At 42.2% G+C, this 14,812-nt stretch overlaps 1 long non-coding RNA gene across 1 annotated transcript; it reads left to right on the forward strand.

Moving 5' to 3' along the window:
• Positions 1-1,014: 1,014 nt before the first annotated feature.
• On the forward strand, positions 1,015-9,211 carry LOC147010605 (uncharacterized). The gene is made up of 3 exons (XR_015052410.1): positions 1,015-1,412; positions 2,455-2,677; positions 9,024-9,211. It is a non-coding gene; the product is annotated as an uncharacterized LOC147010605 (long non-coding RNA).
• Positions 9,212-14,812: the final 5,601 nt, after the last annotated feature.

The following is a 14,812-nucleotide window of genomic DNA, read 5'->3' on the forward strand; positions in this document are numbered from 1 at the left end:
CAATGACCAACATTTGGCCATTCTCATCATACAAGACTGCGTAAAGCAACCACAAAAGCTACATAAAGCACAGTAATCCTTTTACGGTTTCAATCTTGACCGGAATTTCTCCACGGCTGTAGGCATTTACACGCAACACATGCCTGAGAACCCCAACACGACACGTCCCCATCAGCAGTCAGATCAGGGGGGTACTGGCAGAATATGTTTCAAGGTGGGAGCGAGCACAACCAACATTTCTAAAGTGGAGCTGCCTGTAAATGTGGCATTGTGCAAGCTATTTCACCGACATGTTTAATTCGCTTCTGCAGTGGGTATTTACTAAATTACGTAAAATTGAAGGTCCACCGCCTGCCGGACCAGTACTGGCAGGTTCTGATCCCTCACAAACACCTCTCATTGTGCAGGCATTCATCTTCCGACCTGACAATGACCCTAAGCATCGAGCCGGTGTGGTGTATGGTGGAACACGACCTGGAATGTAGAGTGGGTGATGGAGCACTCACAAAGATGCCTTAATGGGCAGAAAGCTCTGATATAAATATGGGATTTATACAGTGACTGAGGAAGTCAAGTGGCACCCAAGCACCTTGGATAAATGGTGGAAAGTGCTGCAGAATATTTGGAACAACATTCCACATGCAAGGTGTCATGCGTTCTCCAAAGCAAAGGGCTCACATAACAAATACAAACGCACTGTACAACATAGTCATGCAGTTTTTGTCTATTTTCTGAAACAATGCATTGTGTTTGTATCATATATATCTCTCAGTTGAAATTACTCATCATTTGTGCAAATTCTGTGCGTCTCTCCATCATCGTTTCCAATACCGTATGTCCTTGCTTTATAAATGCATACAAATATGACGGCACCAGTCCAGTTGCTATCTTCTCTCGAACTGCTTCGCGTGTCATTTACCAAGGCTTGTCGGTATGACGAATAAAAACTTACAATGTCGTTTACATCATCTAAATGTACATCCAACTCTTATTCCATCCTGCTAAGTAGAAAGTGTTCACTGTGCTTTGTCTTGTGTTTACTATGCCGATGACGTCACGACATTCCAGTGGGCAGTGCTTGAAGCCCAATTGTTACAAGATTGTTATTGTTGTTCTCTTGCCCTCCCATATTTATTAAACACCACCTCCATCCCCTCCTTTATGGGTATATACTGTACAGGGCGTTCCAAAAGGAGCAGGACAACTTTGGTTGTTCGTATGTTTAGTACCACGGATGATACAACGATACCCTTTATTTTATGTGATACAGAAACTCATAAAGTTTTTGTTATTTTCAGGTCCGGTGGTTGAATGTAAAAGAAAATGGCGACTCCACAGCAGACATCTCAGTGAGGTAAATGCTTCATCGAGATGAGATCCGACACCCAAGTTCAACATCATTTCCGTACAAGGTATGGATGGAATCTGCCATTGCGGACTAGTATCAGGGAGTGGTACACGAGGTTTAAGGAGACTGGAAGTTGTCAGAAATAGAAAAGTACTGGTTGAACAAGCGCAAGTGCAGCAGATGTTGAATGAGTGCGTGAGTCATTTCAACAAAGTCGCAGAAAATCAATTTGATGCACATCCAGACAACTGGGACTACCAACCACCACTGTACACAGGATATTGCATAACAGACTGAAGATTTACACCCATAAGTTCCAGATTCTGCCAGAACTTGAACCAAATGACAGACCCAAACGCAAGGCATTTACCTTGGAAATGCTCAGTCACATTGAGGATGACGAAGATTACCTGAAAAAGGTCATGTTCACAGATGAAGCTTGTTTTCATGTATCAAGGTAGGTCAGCCGGCACAATGTGAGGATCTGGGGTTCTGAAAATCCCCACGTGGTCTTTGAACACATGCGTGACAGTCCAAAGATCAATGTGTGGTGTAGCCTTCTCCATGACCGCTTGGTGGATCCACTTTTCATTGCGAAGGACACAATGACCTCAACAATTTACATGAACATGTTGGAAGGATTCGCCTTCCCACAGATTGAAGACCTGCAACCCGGTATCATTCTTCAACAGGACGACGCTCCCCCTCATTGGGTCTTAGTCGTTCTCGCCATCCTTTATGAAAAATTTCCAGGTCGCTGGATTAGCCGAGACAGACCAACTGCCTATTCACCATGATCACCAAACATAACCCCCCATGATTTTTTTTTCCGTGGGGGTTTGTCAAAGATGCTGTCGACAACACCAAGGTGGCAAACCTGCAGGATCTTCCTTCTCGGATTACAGCTGCATGCACTTGTGTGTATAATATGTGTAATATGATGTGTGCTTGTGTGTTTGTAAGCTAATGTTATTCCCTCCTTTTAACTCAAATTGAATGCTACTGCCCTCTTCTGAGTATAGTGCTCGTGTGTGTCGCCTTTTATCTGATTTCTGTACAATTACATCCATCCATCCATCCATCCATTGGGACCATACTCTGTGCAGAGCGCTGGTGGTGCCGAAGTAGTCTCCTTGGCTATTGGGCACAATCCTGGACGGGTCACCACTCCGACACAGGATACCAGCAAGCTGATACTCCTTTTTGCCGACCTCAGAAGGATGACTGGCAAAGTCAACCCACCTGGTGTTAATTCAACAGTTGAGTGGGATTTGAACTCAGGATCCTCAGATTCCAAGCCCACCAGCCCAACCATTAAGCCAACACCAGGTATTCAATACAATTCTCCACCCTGATCTATCTCTTCTAAATTTTGCAAGTGCAGGGGGTACCCAGGGTCGGTTCATGGGCACAACACCCCCCTCCCCCCACTCGGGTGGAGAGTAGACACGATGTCCACCTGTATGGCTGGGCCAATCCCCACCAAATGTTGCATATGTGCTCTGGGAGTACCCAGGATCAGGTCGTGGGTACAACCCCACCTTCCCCCACAAGGCAATTCTCCTTGTGGGGGAGTTTGTGTGTGTACGTCTGTAAATCATAGGAAAAAAAACAAACGCTGTGCCAAAGTGCACCAAACTTGCATACGTGCTTGGAGTACCCAGCATCACGTCATGGGCAAACCACCCTCATCCCTTCCTACCTCCACAAAGCAATTCTCTGTATGCATGTGTGTTTGTACATCTGAAAATCAACAAACTGACCTCAAACAAGGAAACGAGGCAAAATCTATGCCGCCAAGTATCTGCTAAACTAGTATCATGTGGGTTCGTGGCAATTTCTCTGCCATACAATCCTTCTTGAGACTGAACTCTCCGGATCTGCTTGCTCTTTGTGAAATTCATCTCCATACTAAGGTTTTTTTTATGAATCTTTTACAGTGCCTCCATCGGCTTGATATTCCACCTTCTCATGGTTTGTGTATTTTTGCAAAGGCCTCTCTACCACTTGGCCGTGAGGTCTCCCTTGAGGATACGACACGAGTTTATGTGCTTTCCCCGAGCACTTTTGCAGCACATGGCTACCTATATTTTTGTATCACTCTCCATCATTATCCAATTGTGCTATTTTTTTGTTAATGCTGTCACTGAAAGTATTGATATGGCGCTGTGTCGACATCCAACTGCCGATATTATGGTCATTGGAGACTTTAATGTTCATCACAAACAATGGTTATTTCATTCTCACAGCGCAGATGTTCCTGGTGTCAGTGAATTTAACTTTGCCATGTCTCATTGACTCGACTCACATCATTTCAGCTCCGACTGAAATTCCTGATCAAGTGACTGATAACAGGTATCTTCTCGATCAATTTTTGTGCTCAAATCCCGGGGATTGAACTACAAAAACCCTCCCCCCTCTCGGAACTCTGATCATGTCAACATCGAAGTTCAGGTTTCTTACTCCTCACCATCAACTGTTGTTCATCTTGTCCATCGAACTGTCTTCCAATATAATAAGGCTGACCGGGATGCCTTGCGTTCCTTTCTTGCCGATATCCACTGGAACTCAATCCTTTGCCACAATCCAGCTGAAGCTGCCAAGGAAGTTACTTTGTGGATCCGTGTTGGTCTGGACCTCTTTATCCCTTCTCGGACCCACCAAGTGAAACCAAACTCTCAGCCATGGTTCACTCCAGCTTCTTCCGCTGATGTCGCCCATCACAATCACCTTTTCAATCAGTATCATCGTGTTGGCTCGAGTGCGGCGCATCACTTGTTTCACCTTGCGAGCAACCGATGTAAAACGAGTATTAGAGAATGCTAAGCGACAGTATGCAGAATCTGTTTATGATTCTATCTCAATTAAATGGCTCGGTTCCAGAGATTTTTTGGGAGAATTGCTAATAGCATTCTCAACCGTAATCGATCATCGATTCCTGTCCTCTTCAATGGCTATCATGTGTTTACTTCTCGTCTTGAGAAGCATATCATCATCATATCATCATATCTGTTGATATGATGATATTTTTTTTAATGATATGATGATGATAGACTCGGATGATAGGGTAAGGGTTAAAATAGTGCTATATGGCATTAACTCCAAAATGGCCGATGTGTCCCTGACATCACTCCTTCTCGTGGCACCTCATATGTTCACCTGCACTATTCTCTCAAAATTGTATCGCTTGTTTCTGTCAAAGTCTGTCTTTTCACCGAGCTCGAAGCAGGCTTCTGTAGAGTCTCTGTCTTTAAAGGCTTTGGTGAGAAATCAGTCTCTTCCAATTACAGGCCTATTAGCCTTCTAGCCATTATAAGCAAAGTGTTTGAATCCCTGATAAAACGGCAACTCATGACTCCTCTGGAAACCCACAACCTCCTAACTGATGTCCAGTATGGCTTTCGACATTTAAAGTCGACTGGTGATGTTCTATCTTGAATCACTGAACATGTGAATCGGGCTTTGGATCATCACGGTGAAACCAAGGTTGTTGCTCTTGACATCTCAAAGGCTTTTGACAAAGTCTGACACGAGGGCCTCATCCATAAGCTAAAATCATATGGCAGCTCTGGAAAATTGCTTGTTACAATTTCTGACTTCCTTACAAATTGTCAAATCTCTGTGGTACATGAGGGACAGTCGTCCACGACTCAACATTGTATTACTACCTACCCAGGAACCTTGTCTCCTCCTTCCCATGTCCATGTCAGTACCACTCTCAATCAGGACCTAGAGAGTGTGATTAACTGGGGAAAAGAGACAGAGAGAGAGACAGAGACAGAGACAGAGAGAGAGAGAGAGACAGAGACAGAGACAGAGACAGAGAGAGAGAGACAGAGACAGAGACAGAGACAGAGAGAGAGAGACAGAGACAGAGACAGAGACAGAGACAGAGACAGAGACAGAGACAGAGAGAGAGAGAGAGAGACAGAGAGAGAGACAGAGACAGAGAGAGAGACAGAGACAGAGAGAGAGACAGAGAGAGAGACAGAGACAGAGACAGAGACAGAGAGAGAGACAGAGAGAGAGACAGAGAGACAGAGACAGAGAAAGAGACAGAGACAGAGAGAGACACACACACACACACACACACACACACACACACACACACACACACACACACACACACACACACACACACACACACACACACACACACACACACACACACACACACACACACACACACACACACACACACACACACACACACACACACACACACACGAAAAAAACACCTTTGGCAGAAAAATCAAGTTGAAATTTCCAGTTCTCACCACACTTCAGACATCAGATGTTGAGTGAGATATCAATTCAGTGAGATATCAACAAACTTCTCTCCAACATTCATTGTTGAAGCAAAAATCATATATATTTCTGGGATTCGACCCATTCACCGGGCTTGTGCCTGAGCAGGGAAATAAATAGTTCCTGGAAAGAAAAACGAGCCAAGAAAGGAATGTTAAAAGGTTTGTTGCCTTTCGTACCAAAAGAAAAAAGCTCCTTACAGTGTGTGCGTGCATTATCAGGAGGGGATGAGGGTGGTGGAGTTAAAACATCACAGACAACAATAAAATTGCAAAATCCCAATCGTTGATGTCTCTGAACGATGATGAATTTTACACTTTCTCTTGAATCTCGCAAATTGAACATCGATTTCTCCAAAGGGATGTTTTGTGGATTATACTCCGATAAAAAAAAAACTAAGTATAACTAAAAAACTATAAAAAGCTCGTTTCCTTTTTAACATCTTTGGGTAAATGCAGTCAAACAGAAAGTCGGTCGAAATACGTATCAAGGCTAAGAAAACGTATTTTACTTTACAATATTGTTTCACCATGTTTCAGTTAACGGCACCACCGATGTGTCATGTTTACACCCGTCTGTTTGGCTGTCTCTTAGCAGGATATCTCAAAGAAATATAGACGGATTCGGACGAAACTTGGTGGACAGGTTGTTTGTGTGACAAGGATGAATTTGTTCAATTTTCCTGAAGATCCGAATCAGGATACTAACATTTTAAATATATTTTTAAGTGACTTCACCATTGAGAGCTATTGCGCTTCAAGGTGTATATAGAGCATGATATCTCAAAAAGTTGTAGATGTATTCAAATGAAACTTGGTGGACAGGTTAGCTGTGTGACAAGGATGAAATTGATTGAATTTTCTTTAAGATCCAAATTAAGATACTAACATTAAAAAAATATTTTTAAGTGACTTCACCATTGAGAGCTATTGCGCTTCAAGGTGTATATAGAGCATGATATCTCAAAAAGTTGTAGATGTATTCAAATGAAACTTGGTGGACAGGTTAGCTGTGTGACAAGGATGAAATTGATTGAATTTTCTTTAAGATCCAAATTAAGATACTAACATTAAAAATATATTTTTAAGTGACTTCACCATTGAGAGCTATTGCGCTTCAAGGTGTATATATAGCATGATATCTCAAAAAGTTATAGATGTATTCGGACGAAACTTGGTGGACAGCTGGGGTGTGTGACAAGGACGAATTGATTCAGTTTTGATGAAGATGTGGAGAAGAGTATTTTAAAAATTTTAACTGCTTCTTCACCATTGAGAGATGAGACCAAAAACGATATGTAGCACGATATTTCAAAAAGTTGTGGACCGATTCAGAGGAAACTTGGTGGATGAGTTTGGGCATGTGACAAGGACGAATCGATTCGATTTTTGTGAAGATCCAAATCCAGATCCGGCGTATCAGTGGGATACAAGACGTAAATTGTTCAGCCTGGTGGAGGAAAGTGCTCCACCGAGTACCGTTCTACTTTGTTTTAGTTCTTTCCTTTCTGATGTTCTTGTTCAATGTCCTCTAGAGTCTAGACACTGTATAGAAAAAGGTGCTAAGATAAACTGTACTTTGCTTTTTCTGTTCTAGAAAAATAAATGCACACGGACCACCACAGGTGTGAAATACGTATAAATTCCACCGTTTGGCTTCACTCATGAGAAACAGTAAACCCAAGCCAAACAAGAATATGCTGTAGTTTTGGGAGTGTGCCTACAATTCATTTACTTGATGCCAGGGACAGAGAAAAAGAGAGAGAGAGAGAGAGAAAAACTAAATAATTCCTTCAATTTGTGGTACTCACTCACAACACAAAACACATTGAGGCAAACTTGGCTCGTCAGCCGAAGTAATCAGTTGTCGTTCAGAGGAAGGAGTATATTTTTGATAAATTTTATCCAATGAACAATTATGTTACCAAACCAGATTAAATACCATGATCTGTTACAGATCGTTGGTTCTGCTGAAGCGGTTTCTCGGCCAGGGGTCATGCTGGGCGGTTTGCCAACCCTCTACCAGCAGTAGTCTCCAACTCAGGCTTGCAAGAACGTACACAGTACGACAACTATTCCCTGTTCCTCTGCAATTGGTTACCATTTACTGAATAATCCTCAGTGTGGAGAGCAATATCGTATTGGCTGGTTTAAAATCCTGAGTAGAGGACGTAGTTATTTAGCTCACCTTCGTGCAATGGAGGCCACATTCATCAGGTCAACCAATCCCATTCTTTGGAGACAGAAAGAATTTGTCTGAAGTTTATATATCTATTTTGACCATGATGGCTTGACTATGTGACAACTCTACCACAGTCACCATTGAGTCACCATGAAAACCACACCCCCCCATGCCCCCCAAAAAATCAAGTAATCAATCAATTAATTGATGAATCAAAAAATAAAAAAATACCGTTTTTGCCAAAGCACATCTTAACTTTTGTCCACAAATTTCAGCTTCCTCGATCAAAGGATGGCTGAGATATCATCTGGACAAACAAGAAAGAAAAGAAAGAAACAAACAAACAAACAGTGAAAACTGAGTACAGTACTCCCTTCCTTCATCACCCAGCGATGACGTCATGCATCACCTCGATATGGAATTGGGAAGGAGTGGTGTACAACACCAATGGAACATTAACGTGAACGAAACTTGATGAATCATGCTTTCACATGTCATTTCTCTCTATCTCATGTACCATACTCTTCGCAGAATGTTAGTGCCACCAAAGCAGCTTGCTGAGCAAGGGTTATAGTGGGTGGTTTGCCATTGCCTTCTCAGCAATATTTCACGCAGGAAATCTTTAATTTCTACCAACTAATGAGGAATAGACGGAATACACAGCTTAACATCCATTTGATGGGTGGCACACACATTAACACCAAGATGGTGGTTAACAGCTGGGTCAGGATTTGAACCCAGGCACGACAGCTTAGAGGTGAGTGTGCATACCTCTAGGACATCTTTCAGCCCTCCATCTGCCGTTTAGAGTTTACTTATATCCTGTGTACATCCAAAGATGAAGTTTAAGGTTGCACAAGGACCTTAATCATACAATGAGGACTTGTACAGCATTGCATTTTAGTCTTTAGTCGTACAATGAGCCAGATCCTTGCTTACCAGTTTCCTTATCATTGGTAATGCACAAAAAAGTTAACAAAACACACATCCAGTAGTGGTCAAAAAGAAAAAGGAAAAATCGATCCAACATCATTCCTTTTCACTTGATGCTGGATATTTTACAAAGCCATTTTAATGGAGAGGGGGAGAAAGAAAATCAATATGCATCCAAGACGTACTTCCTTCAATTGCTTTGAGGTTAAAAGCTGAACCGGTTTATGGATACAAATTTTCTGCATCCCAGCAGTTCGACAGCCCGGCCTGCTCTTCGTTGCACCACGAGCTTTGGCTGCAATTTCCTGCTTGAGAAATTGAGACAGAAGCTTGGAATCCACGCAAGGACATCCCTCCTCCCAAGGGCGACTTGCATGCAACCTTTCCATTTGGAAACTGGAACAACACAACTGGGTAAAAGCGCAAATAAACACATTGAAAAGTTGCTAAGCAACCATAAAATGGTCCCTTGGGCTTTCAACAAAAATAAATTAACGAGTGGTGTCAACATTCTTTCATGACGTCATAATATTGGTCAGTTCTCGTTCTCTCTCGTTCTCTCTCGTTCTCTCTCGTTCTCTCTCGTTCTCTCTCGTTCTCTCTCGTTCTCTCTCGTTCTCTCTCGTTCTCTCTCGTTCTCTCTCGTTCTCTCTCGTTCTCTCTCGTTCTCTCTCGTTCTCTCTCTCTCTCTCTCTCTCTCTCTCTCTCTATCTCTCTCTATCTCTCTCTATCTCTCTCTATCTCTCTCTCTCTCACTGTGGCTGCTGGTTGCATCATTGGTTGGGACACAACTATGTCACTGATGCAGTGTCCCCCTTACCAGTACACACTGGTACTCATTTTGCCGATCTCGGGAAGGATGACAGGCTGGGTCAACCTCCTGGTGCATTAATTCAACGGCCAACGGGGCTTGAACTCAGGACCCTAGGATCCCAAGCTGCCACCGTAACCACCAAGCCAACACCAGGCTTAGTGTGCTAGTGAATAATGACAAAGTATTTTCTCATTTTCTATCTGGTGGTGTCTCAACTTTGTTTGAATTATATGTTTAGAGAGTTAAATGAGAAACTACAGGGTGTTCCAAAAAGATCTGGACACTCAACCTATCTTTGGTTGTTAATATATTTTGAACCCCAAATGATAAACTTTGGTTTATTTGATACATAAACTCAAGATGTTTTGTGCCCACCATCACTACACTTCAATGTGAGCTCCGTTTGTCTTGCGCAGGATATTAAGGTGGTACATGAGTTTTTGCCGTGTTTGGCTGAGTATGTTCGCGTCCATCAGTGCGCATGCAGCTGTGATCCGCCAACGAAGATCCCGCAGGTTTGCCACCTTGGTGTAGTAGACGACATCTTTGACAAACCCCCATAGAAAAATAATCAAAGGGGGTTATGTCTGGTGATCATGGTGGACAGGCAGTTGGTCTGTCTCAGGCAATCCAGCGACCTGGAAATTTTTCATTCAGGATGGCTAGAACGACGAAGACCCAATGAGGGGTATCGCCGTCCTGTTGAAAAATGATATCGGGTTGCAGGTCTTCAATTTGTTGGAAGGCAAATCCTTCCAACATGTTCATGTAAATAGTTGATGTCACTGTATCCTTCGCAAAGAAAAGTGGATCCACCAAGCGATCATGGAGAAGGCTACACCATACATTGATCTTTGGATTGTTACGTATATGTGTTCAATGACCACGTGGGGGCTTTTTCAGAGCCCCAGATCCTCACGTTGTGCCGGTTGACCTACCCTGATGCATGAAAGCAAGCTTCATCTGTGAACATGACCTTTTTCAGGTAATTTTTGTCATTCTCTATGCGACTGAGCATGTTCAAGGAACTGTCTTAGGTTTGGGTCCGTCATTTGGTTCAAGTTCCGGCAGAATCTGCACCTTATGGGCGTAAAACTTCAGTGTTTTATGCAAAATCCTGTGTACAGTGGTGGTTGGTAGTCCCAGTTGTCTGGATGTACGTCAAATTGATTTTCTGGGACTTGTTGAAATGATTCACGAACTCGTTCAACATCTACTGCACTTGTGCTTGTTCAACCAGTACTTTCCTATTTCTGACAACTTCCAGTCTCCTTAAACCTCTCGTACCACTCCCTGATACTAGTCCGTGATGGCAGATTCCTTCCATACCTTGTACGGAAATTATGCTGAACTTTCGTGTCGGATCTCATCTTGGTGAACCATTTGACGCATTGAAATTTCTGCTGTGTCGTCGCCGTTTTCTTTTTCATAAAACCACCAGACCTGAAAATAAAGAAAGCTTTATAAGATTATGTATCATACAAGTCAAAGAGTATCGTTGTATCATTTGTGGTACTAAATAAATGAACAACCAAAGTTGTCCGGGTCTTTTTGGAGCACCCATAGAATAGCACTAGGTATTGAGCGCATACCTCTGCCAGGCTGAAGTTTACGTTTTGTATCCCACCGACAGGTCGGATCTGGATCTACATCAAAATCGAATCAATTTATTCTTGTCACACACTCAACTTATCCACAAAGTTTCGTCTGAATCCATCCACAACTTTTTGATACATCATGGTATGTATAGTTTTTGGTCCTATCACTCAATGGTGAAGAATCATTGAAAAATTCACAAGGATCCAGATCTTCACCAACATCTAATCAATTCGTCCTCATTCAACACCCAACCTGTCCACCAAATTTCGTTGAAATCCGTCCATAACTTTTTTTTTCCGATAACCTGCTCATAGGTAGGCAAATAGACAGACAGACAGACACATAAGCACTGGGTGAAAACATAACCTCCGTCTACCTTCGGTTCATCCGGTGGCGGAGGTAATAAACTGGTTCATCCATATGACGTTGGAATACCGATGAAACATTTCTGCAAAGAGAACCTCTGGGGCTTTTACAAAATTGCTTCGAAATGGAAAAATGTGGCAATTGTAAACAAGACAATCAGGTTTTGCGACCACAAAGCATTGTACAAGCATTCCCTCCCAGTTCGTGCGGAGACCTCAACAGTGATAGAAAAGAGAAATTCCAGGGGTGGAAGGTGCAAATCTACAAATGATGAACATAAATGTTCAGCCTCGTATATAACCCCACCCCCTTCCTCCCCCAACTCCAATTTAAATTATATTTTCTCCCCACCCTTCCCTTATCATCCTCAAATATGAATGACCAATTACCGCTTTAGATCCCAGATCATCGATAAATCTACGATGTAATGCATCGGTTTTCAATGTGAGGGATAGAGTTCCTGCATTCTCGGATACTCAAAACAAACACACGTTTCCCATTTCCATCTGAATCCCTGGTTCATGAGATAGGGGAACGCGGTTCAAATCCCATATACAGTGTGTGCGTTTGGGCAATGGACAAATACATAAAAGGATATGGTATTTTAAACTGGCTTTAAATCCAATATTTGACAATTTGAATATCCTTTGTAATTCACATTTAAGTACATCGATAAGTTAAATTTAAGTACATCGATAAGTTAAGTCTTTTTTTTTAAGTGGTGAAGCTGCTTCAATATTTGTCTATGTCCTTCCTTCCATCAAAAATTAAGAGCCTTTCTAACCAAGCGTGTTTAATTCTAAATGGCAATGAAGTGTAATTCTAGAGGATAATTCTAAAGGGTTTCGTTCGTTTCTTGGCTTTGCCTTGTAGACTGAGTAGCTCTGATTTTCCATAGAAAGACTTGGATCGACAGATGATGCCCAGTCTGAGGATGGCTTTGGAGGCTAGCTTTGCTATGTGGTGGTCACCCAGGAACAGATGGTGAGGCCTTGACGTTCAGAAGGCTGAACCTCTTTCAGTGGAGGACCAAGGGAATTCATGGGCGGGTTCATTTGACAATCCTTCCGGAGCAATAGGGTGAGACAATGAGATTTTCCAAGATTGAAGGAGATGTTCCATTTGTCTAATCACTTCCAGATCAGCAGACAGATGGGGTAGCTGTGCAACACCACGTGGAGTGATCTGTCAAAATGTAGAGGATTTTCCATAGAATCAGAGAGATGATTTATATTGAACATTTATATGAGAAACTAGACTGGGCCCAAATATTATTGGGGAACTCCAGCCTCCACTGGATAAACTTCCATTGATAACAACATTCTCGGGGAGCTTCCATTGATAACAACATGTTGATTGCCTGAGTGGAGATGGTTGGAGATTAGGCTATTTGAGAACAGGAAAAGGACTTGCCCTCATAAGCACTGATGGATTCCATGACTTTGCTCGTCATTGGAAGCAAGCGATCACTGATCTGCAGTTAAGGTCTGTTATTTTGCATCCTTTTTGTGGACGGGAGACATGTTTACTGACTTCCATGCAGAGGGGAGGTGGCTAAAGGAGAATAGACTGAACAAGAAGGGCACTCAGTAGAGCGCATACCTCCGCCACACAATGCCTGATCCATTAGAACATGTTGGGCCCAATAAAGTTTTGAAATATCATGCTACATATCGTTTTGGCCTCATCTCTCAATGGTGAAGAATGAGTTAAAAATTTATCGCATCCGGATCCAGGTTCGGATCTCCACGAAAATTGAAGCAATTCTTCCTTGTCACACGCCCAACATGTACAACAAATTTCGTCCATATCTGTCCACAACCTTTTGAGAGATCTTGCATACAAACAAACAAATGAAATTGCTCGTTGAACAAGGAATTGCCGGAATAACTTTGTCATATCTCGATGATCTCTGAAAAAACAAAAAACCTGGAAATCAATTTGGTTCTTATAAGTCGACAGTGCTACTGTTTAATGTGTTATAGCACTTAGTTTGGTCATGATCATAACTTGGAAGTCAATCGGACTTGAAATGGCATTTTTATCGCAATGTGAACGTTTTGACCCAACCCCCCTGACATTCGACCCCCGACCACTAAGAAGGGTGTTGGTGTGACACCCCCAATGAGACATATGGTTGGATGCAGAATTGGAAGATGCACATTTTGGATTTGGTTTGAATTTGATACGACAATTTTAGCGGACGTTATTGCGAAAATAAGAATTTCGGTTTTTCGGTGACCTTGACCTTTGACCTAGATTCACCAAAAACGACAAGTGTCTAAGTTGGACCATGGCCGACGTCTGTACCCAGTTTGGTCATGATCGCTGAAACGGTGTGGCTGCTACAGGGTAAACAAACAGACAAACAGACAGACAGACACACAGAATGACACACACAACCGACCAACATAATTACCGAAATCCGAAGGATTCTGGCAATTAACAAACAAACCAAAAAAAAAAAAAAAAATCAGAAAATAAAATCAAACAATTTACAAAGGACAATCTATAGTTAACTATTATCTGAATATCAATGATGAATGATTTATATACTTAGCATTGTTATGCAACCTGTTCTTTAACCGCACTGAGCCTTGGGAGGGCAGGGAATCACATTTGTGATTTCTATTTATCAAAATTTTCGAATGCAAGGTAAACGGTAGTAGTGGGGCAACTCAGCATAACAATTGTGCATTTTGTGAGGAAAGCACCAAATTTGGCACACTAGTAGCCTAACATATTATGAACAGATTTGGATATTGGGTCATCTCAAAATTTTTGATGGCAGTGGAAAATGGCTGCCACAGCCATCAGCGGCTGAATTTGAGATGGCCCAATATCCAAATCTGTTCATTATATGATAGGCTACCAGTGTGCCAAATTTGGTGCTTTCCTCACAAAATGCACAATTGTTATGCTATATTTAGCTAAGTTGCCCCATTATGGTATGGAGTGCTGCATCGTAGAGCACAACATCTTGCAGGTTTTGTGAACTGTCATGCACTTCTCAACAAGGTCTAATATCCTGGTACACACACACACACACACACACACACACACACACACACACACACACACACACACACACACACACACACACACTGATGAGATCAATATGAAAATTTCCCTTTTGTAACACATGGCAGGAAAATAAGCAATATTGGCAGACCATGGTACTGTATTGCTGGGAGAGAATAGTTCATTCCTAAATTATTAATAATTGGTACAAAATCCTGGAAAGAGACATGGTGTATCAAAGG

Source organism: Eptatretus burgeri, chromosome 16, assembly GCF_056783735.1.
Source record: "Eptatretus burgeri isolate ZD-2024b chromosome 16, Ebu_testis_v1, whole genome shotgun sequence".
NCBI lineage: Eukaryota > Metazoa > Chordata > Myxini > Myxiniformes > Myxinidae > Eptatretus > Eptatretus burgeri.